This window comes from Passer domesticus, chromosome 9, assembly GCF_036417665.1.
Source record: "Passer domesticus isolate bPasDom1 chromosome 9, bPasDom1.hap1, whole genome shotgun sequence".
Lineage (NCBI taxonomy): Eukaryota > Metazoa > Chordata > Aves > Passeriformes > Passeridae > Passer > Passer domesticus.
Window position 1 is genome coordinate 40054086 of NC_087482.1, and position 11881 is coordinate 40065966.

At 40.8% G+C, this 11881-nt stretch overlaps 1 long non-coding RNA gene across 2 annotated transcripts in view; it reads left to right on the plus strand.

Moving 5' to 3' along the window:
- LOC135308143 (uncharacterized) overlaps nucleotides 1-10889 on the plus strand; it is a 37687-nt gene extending 26798 nt beyond the window's left edge. The window contains exons 6-7 of one of the 2 annotated variants that reach the window (XR_010368667.1): nucleotides 8567-8715; nucleotides 8806-10889. This is a non-coding gene — a long non-coding RNA (uncharacterized LOC135308143). Of the gene's footprint in view, nucleotides 1-52; nucleotides 849-8566; nucleotides 8716-8805 lie in introns of those variants that run through there. The other variant, XR_010368668.1, reaches the window with a different exon arrangement.
- Nucleotides 10890-11881: the final 992 nt, after the last annotated feature.

Below are 11881 nucleotides of genomic sequence, written 5' to 3' on the forward strand. Positions count from 1 at the left end.
CTGCTGGGATGGTGAACACAAATCCTCTGACCAGGTTTTAATTTTCTTCCAGATATTGCAACTACATGAAATCCCACCATTCTTTTTGTCCATCTCAAATTCTTAGTGTCTCTAAAACGCATGACCCTGGTGACTAAAGAAGCAATTTCTTTTCACTGCTGGAAAAAAAAAGAAGTTCTGAAGAGCAGAGAACAACAAACAAAAAAAAATCCTGAGGGTGGGGGGGAAAAAAAAAAAGAGGTGCAGTCTCTTGACTAGTATTGAACAATAAACCCCACCCAAAAGTTTTTTCCAAGAATATTTCCATCCCTACAAGACAAAATCAGGGCTTTCAAATGACACCTCAGGACCAGCCTTTATTTTTCTTGGAAGATTCCATTTGGAAACCTACACAAATAGGTTTGGACTGTGAAACAGTCCAAGCTTTTGGATTCTGAAAGGAAAGCATTTCCAACCAACTCTCAGTGAGTTGATATCCATTTCCTGTCATCACTTCCCTGCTCTGTGCACATATTGGAGAGGGTTCCCTCTTTTATTCTCCCCGAGAACTTGGTTGTGTCTGGTATGAGAAAACATCCATTAAGGCTGTGCCAGGTATCTCCAGCCCATGTGTTCAGGCTCTCAGCCTTTCCTCACAGATAAGGAAAACGTGCTCTGGGTGAGGCCATGGCACAGTCACAACATTAACTCCCTCTCCTCCAGGCTCCTCTCCACACCTTCCCACTGCTATTGCTGCATTTCCTTCCCCAGCACACCAGAGTGACAATGCTGAATCCTGACACTGAACACCAGCCCATCCAGGGCTTCTGCAGAGCCAAACATCCAAATCAGGGTTTCACATTTGCTTCCACAGGGTAATTTGGGGATGCTGAACACAATCAGCAAGAGGTGTATGCTCAAAAAATCCTCGTATTCTGTGCTGCCAGTGAGCTGTATTTCACAAGAAGAATGATCTGTTTACATGTTTTATGCATAAGAAATGTCTGACCAAGATTTCCTGTTCTAGTTTATGTCAGTTTTCATTAGGCCTTTTGTTTCTACTATCTGAAGCAGCAAGCTTTGAATGGGGTATTATAAATGAAGATCATTTACCCCTCATAGAATAGACTCCTGACTTAATTAAAAGAAAACTGAAAGAATGAAGTCAGACAATGATGCTATTAGAGAGTTCCATATCATTGTAATTTGATGTCATTTTGTAAATGGATCAAGAAATCATAATAGACAAGTGGCTGAATAATGCCACAGATGACTGTCTTAACAAGAAATATTTTTCCTATTTTTGTCTGTGATGCATACACAGACAATAGTAACAATAGCATGGAAATAATTTCTTTAATTACTGTGTGATAGACTATAATGGAATAAAATGGCTATTGTTGGCTGGGATTAGGATCAGATGGATGCCTGAGAAGGAAATCCCCAAGATGTGGCTGGACAAACACCAGGCACAAACACATGCACAAATTCCACGACGCACTTTATTAGTGAGTGCATTCACTGAATGGCAGCTGATAAGGTTTTCAATAACACAGAGACTGCTGGTTGTATAAAGCTCTGTAATCTAAACGTAATTCAAAGTGTTAACAATTTTGTAGCCTTTATCTGAACACATTTTTCCCACATGCTTTAGGTGACCAGGTCATAATCCAAAGACAAGCAACTCTCTTGTTTTACACTGTTGGTCTAGCAAGTGGCAATTTTTCTCCTGCACACAAAGGTCATTGTACCCCAGACAACATCTCATTTTGGTGTCTTCCACAAATCCAGGATGCACCAAAACAAACACAGATGGATTACATGTGGCCTGTTAACTCAGCATTCCTCTTTCTTTCCTTGGATGCCAAAAAATAATTAAAGAACATTTGTGTGCGAGTGGTGGCAGTGCATTCCTATAATTTGGCAATTATCTTGTCAGCTACCTTTATTAGATTCTCAGTACTGTAAATTGCTTTGAAGTATGTGCTATATAGCTCTACTATGCTTACAACATCAAATTCTGCAATTGCAAGCTTAGAGATAAGTTTTAATGGTAAACAAATTTGAATGAAGTTCAGGATGTATTTATATAAAACTTTCCTTTTTTCTGCTTAAAGTCAAGGAGCTAAATCTTTCCTAGGAGGTTAAGTGTGATTTTCCTTTTCTCTGCTTTTTTGAGAGGAACTTGGTTTCAAGTGTCTTGGATCCTTTGGAAGAATTTCACTAGCACCATACCAGATTTAGATAGATAAACATCTATTTAGATACATAAATGTACCAAAGTACTTTGTTACCTTGATATCACAATAGGATCTAACCTACAACCTAAACTACATATTTATTCTGCTTTTAAACAATACTGCGTAATTTCTACTGGCCTGGATCCCAGTATCACCACTTCCGGGTGACTATTCTAACACTCTAGGATTCCTTTCATCCTTTAAAAAATTATACCGTGAAATTCAGAAAAATTTTAGCCAAAGAGACCTTCATAACCAAATAGATTAGGAACTTGGGATGGGAACATGAGCCTAATGGGCAGAGGTGGGAATTACTCAGTGGGATCCCAGAGCCAGAGGGAGGACTTCCCCAGTCCTGGAGCTGGTGAGTTTAACAAGACCTGGCTCAAGGTTGCATTCTCTGTAAATTTCACAGGGAGCAATAAATTATTTTCCCAGCCAAAAATGTAGGTAGCATTGTTGTTGCACTAAGTTGTTTAACTCTAAAGCCACTGCTTCCTCTGTTTGTAAAGGGAGAAAGTATTGCAAACAAAACCTCAGCTTTTCCTTTGGTGCTACCTCCTTTGTGTAAGCAACCTTCATTTAGTGTTGCAGAGTCAACCCCTTTTATGGTACTCTAACTGCTGCAGATATTTCACAACAAGAACCAATCTCTGCCAGCTTGCTCCCACATCTCAAGTTCAAACCTGAGTGATAATGTGTCTAATTCTTAAAGTATCATTAGTAATTATGGGTCTATTAATACAGCTCTTAAGCCACTGTATTTTGGCTATAACCTCGTGACTCCCCTCACAATGTCACTGTCACTTAAACTGACTGAAATATCCTTCCCCAGGATAAATTTCGCTCCAGCACAGCTGTCCTCTGTCCTGCTGAGGTAGTTCAGGTGGTAAACTTTGCCTTGACAATACCACAGTTTGGGAATGGGATTAAGGAGTAAGAAACAATTGCAGGGCCTTTACTAGAGGTCAGTTCACACATGCTTCCCTGGATGTGTCTGGCAGCCTCAGAGAGGCAAATCCAGGATCAGAGCAATATGAAATCCACATGGTAACTTCAAACCAGATACAACCTCATCATCAGCAAATAATCATTACTCATATGCAAAAATCTGCATTAGGAGGGGACAGTCCTATACCTCCCCAATGATTTATAAGCTATGATTGCAATTACCCCTTTGAAACAACAAAGAGGATGGCCTCCCACAAAATGTGCATACAACACCCAGACAACTGCCCTCTTCTTGGAAGGCAGAAGAAACCCAGACAGAGTTGATTATTTCATTCTAGCAACAAAGATCTTGCACAGAGGGAAAACTATTCACTTTAAGTAATTTCCAAGTGGTGAGTGGCTCTGGAGGTTAGATCCCTGCCTTTGAACCCAAGGATGAAAACCTAGAATCCTGGCCAGTAGACAAAAATGCTTGCCTTGGTGCCAAAGGCATCTCAAGGTAAGCATGACTAGCAGTTCCTTGTCCAGACAGCTGAAGCTTTTGAAGATGAAGTGAAGGCATTAACTGAGCTCTGACCTGGAGTTGTACCACTTTTCCACTGTTTATTTCTGTTTGTACATGAAGAATAGATGAACAGTAGCCAGGAGACTGAAGAAGAGAAGGCGGCAGAATCAATTAAAATGTACTTGGGAAAATGTCAAAGAGAACAAAACAAGCTCATGAAGTAAAGCTGGGGCAGAGGTGAAGGTCAGGGTGGTGTAAAACTCAGGCAGAGGAAGCAAAGGTGATTCTTCACCACCTTTGTGTCACACAGGTTCCCAGGGCAGCAGAGGGATGGGATCTGTTCACTGCCAGCAGATCCTGCCTCATACATGGCATCCCCCTAGAAGTGCCCTTTCCCTTGGAGGGGAGGAGGGGACTGGAGCAGATCCAGCTGCATGGAGCTGCATCCAGCCCAGCACCTTCTGGTCACTGTGCCCCAGGCAGCAGCTCCACCACTCAGCAGGGCAGCTAAGGATAGTCACTGCCTCCTCAGAGAAATTCTATTCACCAATTTATTTGAGGTATTCCACTGGAGAACACTTTGTTGTATAATTCCCAAGAGAAAAGACAACAGTTGAAAAAACCAATGGTTTTCAAGTATTGGGTTCAATGGTTGAAAACATGTTGCAGGATATTCCTTGGCTGTGTGACACATTTTCATTGGATTTGTGTTATTCACCAACCCTTAAAATAATAGCAAGGATAGCAATTATATCTAGGATCTCAGGCATTTACTACCACGACTTCCCCACATCCCTGACTTGGGACCATTGCCTTCTGAAGCCACCCACACTGAACTTTGCAATAGTATAACAGGAGCTTTTCAGGCAAAAAACCAATGTGGAATCTGGGGCTAATGAACAAAAACTGGGGAAAGAAAAGGCTCAGATACAAGTAATTTCACACCCTCATCCTGAGGGCTCACTAGATTTCTGCATGTTTAAAGTCAGACCCACCTTCAATAAATAGAGATATGAAAGGATATCTCTCCTGCCCGAGGGATCTGCTTTCCTCTTCTGCCATGCCACTTCCCAGATCAGCCACTTAACAGCTCAAATCCTGTCTAATCTTACATGCTACAAGAGTCAACTGCATCATGAAATCTTCAAGGATGTCCCTAGAATTCATGTATTCTCAATCCATGAAAAAAGGAGTGACATAAGGATTCTCATGTAGAATTAGGACATAGTATATCAATCATATTCCAAACAATGCATGGTGAGAAACTTTTATCTTTTCTCCAAAAGACTTCTGGAAATTATTTTCTTTCAAACAAGAAAAATATATTTTTGATATAAAACAAGTCTTGCAAACCAAAGTTTTGGCCTGGACAGGGATAATTGAAGCTCTTTCTAGCCATGAATTCACAGTGGGAGAGAGAAAACAGTTGAGTGTAAAAAAGCAAGCTCAGTTTACCTGGGACCTTAGGCTTCTCAGATAACTAAGAAGTGAGTCACAGAGGCAAGAAAACTAAGCTGGTCATTCATCAAAACCAATCTAGCCACAGACACCACGGGTCTGTTATCTTGCTGCCAGACACTACACTTTCCCATATCAGTCTGCCTTGCAGCCTGGCCTCCTTGTGGTCTCACAGTCTTCATCATTTTGGTCTTCCTGTTGATTTCTTTCTTGAAAGAATTTTCACTTGATCCACCAGGTAACAGGGAGAGGACAATGCTCAGATAGATCAAGCCCATATTTTTTAAAATTAACTTGCTGGCTCTTAGAAAAACAAATAGTTTTCCCCCAGCTCTCTTCAAGGAGTAAAGAAAGAAATAATCAGCATAAAAAAATTTACAACTTTATTTTACTGACTTTCCTACTTATTAATTGAAAAGAAGTTCTCTCAGGGAAAATTAAGGCATTTTAAACCAGCTCTCTTTTCTGCAAGAGACAGAAGAACAAATCTCAAAGGAAAAAAAAAACCCCTCTCTAAAATCAAAACAGTAGAGATTTGCCCTTGGATAAGCACACAGGGTCTGTATTAGCCACGTCACTTAGTGCATGATTAGTGAGCTGTTAAATGTTACAGTATGAGACAACTGCAACAGCATATGCAGAGCAAACAAGAAGCAAGGTTTTCTCCTAATACAGACCTAAATTATACGAGTGGCTCTAGAAAGAGAGCTCTCAGCACCACCACAGATGTCTCAACCTGCACATGGCTGATGAGCCCTTTGATGACCAAGTTTTTCTTTGCAGGATGCTCTGTGCAAACAGCAGATAATGGGCTGCTCAAGTCTCATGTGGAATGGTTTCCACCCAGAACAGCTCCCAAATATTGCTTTTGTTGACTGAAAGGAGAGGAAAGTAACTCCTAAAATATTTGCACCACTGCTCCTGTTGGCTTGTTCTGAGCACATGAACAACTGCAACACTAACACACCATCTTCAGCTGGGGAAAATGGATATGGCTCCAGTGACCTGCCCTGTGCTTAAACCCTCTTACACCCACTGAGCCTGGATCCTACATATTTTCCATTATGCTACAGCAATTGATAGAACTTCCATTCCTCTTTATAGCATCTGTGCATATCTGATTAATTCTTCTTTCCTGCAGGAAGTCCAGCAGCCATAGACTACGTTTTATTAGGTAGAGTATAGCCAGATGATTTCAATAAATCACTTTAAAAAAGGAGACTAGTTTCCTGGTATTACAATAAAAACTACTTGAAGAGAATAATTTCAGATGATAAATCTGCTGCCATTCACCAACACTTGCATAGCTGATTAGAAACAGTGCATTGTCCCAAGCACGTCCCTTCCAGCTCCCCACTGGGAACACTCCCAGCAGTACAGATATAAAACATATTCTCTCACACAGGGATACTAATATTGGTGATAAACTGGTAACATTTAACAGCTAGTGTGCTACATTTCGTGACAGATTGCACAGATCTTTTTATAACCATTTTTGTAATATTTAGGTCCAAACACTTTGGGCATTCTCCTCCCATCTTGAACTTTAAATAAAATGTCCAGAGAAATCAGAACAATCCATAGTCAACACCAAACCCATCAGAAGCTAAAGGAGCAGAATCAGGACAGTGACAGGAGTGTTATGGATGCTCTCAATAGAACCCTGCTACATACATCAAATAGAACAACTTCTCCTTGCATGGCTCAAACACTGGATTTTCTTTAGGCATCTTATCACAGCAGTACACAGGGAAGCAAAGAGGCAATTGAGAGAACAGGAGAAAAATAAAAATCACCTGTGAGCATTATTATTGCATTTGTAACGAATTTGCTCCAGCCAGGTTTTCCACTGGTGTTTGCTGCATCAGTGAGTGCAATAAAGAATTTTAAGCTGGTAAACTCAAGCATTGCCCCCAGAAGCCATTCAGAGGATGGATCACTGCTGCTAACATGGTACAAGCTGCTGCTCCCAAAGCCACTTGGGATTCAAAATGGGAATGAAATGAAGACATGAAGGTGAAACACATTTTCATGTGACGACTGTGCAAACTCATGCAGTCATTTTGCAGCAAGAGAAAATCCAAGCTCTACTAGCCCATATTGGAATGGTGTTGGGTATTATTGGTTTGTTAGCTCTTTTTGGTACGTTTTACTCAATACAGACATTCACAGTTTCTTTTATTTCTCATGCAACATTACCCTTTAAATTTCTATGTAGTTTCCTACTGTGACCCCTTTACCAATGCAGTTGATTCTATAGCACTGCACATTAAAATCCCAGACCTGAAATGTGAATGCAACTGATGAGAACTAACTAAACTTATTTAAGCTCCATGTTAAGACTGAGCAGAAAATATGTGGAGTCAGAAGTCTGTGACTAAGTTTAAATATCTTTGAAAATAATTTTTCAAGAGTTTATTTTTGTGACAAGAGGAAGACATCCTCCCTGCTCACTGATACTCCAAGAACGGAAGCACAATAATTTATGAAATAGGAGTATCTGTCTAGCTGATAAAATATGGTTTAACCCATGGGCAAACAGCTGTCATATGTTAACTCTTTAACAAGCATCCAGATATCACAACTTATTACATGCAGACAGTCTACAGTAAATGCATCTCTCTTTTGGTAGGTGCCCACACATTGACTTCTTTTCCCAATTCTTTCTTTAGTGCCAACAACCACAGCTGAAAATCAGAATCTCAAGTACAGCACCAACTTTCTATTGTACCCTGGAAAGCACTGCTTTAATTAACAATGAAGTTAGACTGTTGTGTTTGTGTAGGTTGCTGCTCCAGGCCATCCCTGTAGTGTTGGATGTTTGTGGTCTCCTCAACTTCCTGCCATTCTGTCACTTCTTGCTTGGTGCCTGCCATGAGATATGTCAGCTACAACATCTGTGCATGTAACATCAAAGATTCACTTCAGTTTACATTCTGGTGAGATGATGTAAAAGCAATTTGTTTGGGTCTTTTTAAAATTTATTTTTCCTCCTCCTCTTTCTTTAGAAAAGGACATGCCACTGATGAGTCTCAGTCCAGTGCTGGATTAGCACAGGAAAGTGTGATGGCTGTCTACGAAGGTTGTTGCACGTTCTCTCCATGGGTAGGGGAAGGAAAAAACATTTTAGAAGTTTCCCATCGTCAGGTGCAGAGGGTCTTCCTAGGAAGAGCTCAGTCTATTAAAACTCAGAAATTAAAATTAGCCTAATTCCACTTTTTTTCTTCCTTCCACTTTCATGACTTCAGATGACACAAGTTTACCAGGGGAAAACAAATTTATTTAGAAATGATTCTGCACTGAGGAAGAACAACCTCACTGCAACACTCATATGGTGAAACAATAATTTCTAAATTGGTTTAGAGAAAGAAATCTGGTCTGGCAGTTAGGATGCTAGTCTCATAATTAAGCTGCTGTATTTACTCTCCTGCAGGTTGCCCTGCAGACAATGACAGTCTGTCATACAGGTTGCCCCAGAAGCTGTGGATCCCATCTCTGGAAGTGCCCAAGGCCAAGACTGGGATTTTGGGAGACCTGCTTCAGGGGAAGATGTCCCTGTCCACTGCAAGGGAATTGAAACTGGTAAGATAATCTTAGATTCCTTTAATAATCTTTGAGGTAATCTTTAAGATCCCTTCCAGCCCAAAACTTTATTTTTCTGTCCTTAATTAGGCACTGAAATATTTGGGTGAAACAGGATGCGACTCCCATGCTCGAATGCCACACTTCTGTTTTGGGAGAACAACTCTATTGAACCTACAGGTGACAGGAGACACAATGGCATCAGACATTTTTGTGTGGTAGAGTACCTGTGCCTCCAAGCCTTCAGAGAAACTCATATTAAAGCTGCCTGTTTTCAGTCTCTCTCCAGAAGTTATTATCAGTGCAAGGCTCTTCAGGACGTTAATTATCAGCAAGAAGAAAGATGAATAGAATTGAGCCACTTGAGGCTTTAAACACAACCTCCACACAGTGGTTCTGGGGAGCAGGAAAGCTCCTGCTGCACACAGAGCTGCTGTGAGCAGACCCAGGCATCCTGCAGAACAAGCAGTGTGAATTCTGCCAGCAGCACTTCACAGGTACAGATGCTCCCAAACACACCATTAATGTCTATCCTCTGGAAAACAAGCCTGGATTAGGAGAGTTCTGCACTTCTCCCTTCATCCATCGCTACATGCACATAACAAAAATGCTGGTGTCAGGTCAGGGGGCATGAGGGCAACTTCTGGCTATTTTCATCTTACTATGTACTGTAAATAAGAATTGCAACTGCTCAGCTGTGCAAGGCCCATATCCATCTCAGCAAAGCCCTTGAGGCTTTTGTGGTATGCTTTGGGAGTTTTTGTTGTATTTTTTTAAAATGAAACAATGACCCTAATGTCTAGTTTTCCTCTTCAAGGAAAATTTTTCAATGTAAATAGTGTATTTTTCCCTTGTTGTTAGTTATATGTACACAGACACACACATACACCAGTGAATTTATTTGTATGGCAAATTATAACCAATTTGTCTCTGAAATGCTCTTTTGAAACATAGCAGGAAAAAGCCACTGATTCAATAGAGAATATTGACTTTTTGCCTACTGCCCTGGATATCTGCCCGAACAAAGAGCTGGTTAGACAAAATACAAAGAACCCTTTTGTGTAGGGCTAAGTTCACCTGGGAGAAGTATTAATGAAGTCCCAAGGGGGTGGGGACTCAAACTCCCCTGCTTTCAATGGTTAAGGAAGACAGGGGTGAGGAAGGCTGGGTATTTGGTGTTCTGAGCCTTTCTCTTTAAACCACGAGAAGGAGTGCCAATGTAATTGAGAATTAGGGACCTTTCTGCTATTAGTCTGTAGGGTCTGTGAAGAAAGCAGGTAGAATTTCAGATGGCACACCAGCTGCTGCATGGCAGCAGAATCTAAATCAAAGATTAAAAGTAGGTCAATACTAGAGGACTGTTAACTCTCACTGAAAGACCTTCAAAAAAGTCAATACCATAAGCAATAATTACATGTGATAGCTGTACAAATGTCTGAACTTGAAATATGGTTGTTCAGTGTGTATTAAGCCATTTATTCAATTTCATTTCTACTGCATAAGACAAGAAACAAAACCATTGTTCTGCCAGGAGATTTATGTCCACTCTAGTGAAATACTGTCCCTGGTATTACTGTGGAAATTATAACACTCCTAACTGATAATTATTCACCAGCTGTGCTGAGGAGCACTCTTCTCTCACATCATATATTTGTATTTGTAAACTGTATGTAGTTTGCAGCCTAAAGTTGGAATAGTGAAATATCTTTATTTGGTCCTGTTCATTTTAATTTTCCTTTAGCTCCCTGCCAAGCCAATTGCCTTAACTGTTACACCATGACAAACTCCTGACTTGAATTGTGCATTACAGAACCTATACCTGATTTCAGCATTTCTCACACATTGGAAAATAAGACAGCAGATTGCACCCTCTCAAAAGAGCTCAAAAGGGTGGAAATGCATGAGCAAGGGGAATTTGACACTACCCAAATGGCACTTCCAGGACTTCTGCCTGGGCAGAGCAGATAGCTTCAGGAGCAGAAGAACAGCACAGAGAAAAAACATCACTCAGGGGATGGGACCTGTCTGTCCACAGCCTTGGTGAGATGTTCAGCTGCTTCCCTACCCACAGGATGGAACAATCACTTTAAAAGAGAAGCAAAGGTCTACCCCTCCACACACACCATTGGCACCATAATTGCAGGAGAGGAGAGCTCAAGCAGGCAGGATAATAATTTTTTTCCTTACAACTCAGAAATTGTGCAATTCCTGAAATACCTTCACACACTTTTGGGACAACTGTGCTGCCTGTTGTGGTACAAACATAGCCCTGTAGTCCTGCTCCCAAGGGTCTTTTGTTGCACAAGTTCTGCTGCTTTTCTAGTTGAGCCATCAAAACATCTCCCTGCAGTGCTTTTCCTGTGTAGAAACATCTGATGTAGAAACATCTACACGAGTTATTTGGATTCAATTGCTTTTGCAACAGTCACAGTTCTAATGGGAAGGGCATAATTCCAGATCATCGAATTTCTTTTGAAGACCACCTCTAGAAACTGTCCCATAAACCTCTATCTTTAGTACACACTCAACTTCTGGTATCACAGTGCACGAGCACAGCTTGCTCGGGTGGGCTGTCAAACAGCCCTGGGTTTGTGAATTGTGGCCACCACCACAGTAATTCCTGTGGCCATCTCTGCTGAGCACAGGCTGCTAACACAAGTGCACACCTCTCTCTTTCGAGGGCTAAAAATCACAACTGAATGTCATTAGGAGCACATATTTTGAATGAACAGCTCAGAGCTAGGAACAATTAAGACAGGCTGCCAAAGCAGAAAGATTTATGGCCTTCAGGAAACCAATGTTTTGAAGGAGTCATTCTTCAGACTTGTAATGTAAAATGGTTTTGATGAACCAATTTCCTTTTCCCCTTTCATACATCCCCAACATGCACATACTACCTAGGTTTTCTATTAATTTATTTCCCTAAAAAACATTAGAAATGCTGAGAGCATAGCAGCACTTGACATAGATGCACTATCATTTCAAATAATGCTTATCATTCAAGAGAAATACTACAACAATCACCCTGTAATACCCCTTTTGAGCAGGAGTCTCACAGAACAAATGCTTTAAGGGCATTTTAGGCTGGACTTTAAAAAGTAAAAATCTCATAGGTGGTCAAAAGTTTTACTCTGGATAAATAAGTTCTTACTGATAGTAGAACGAA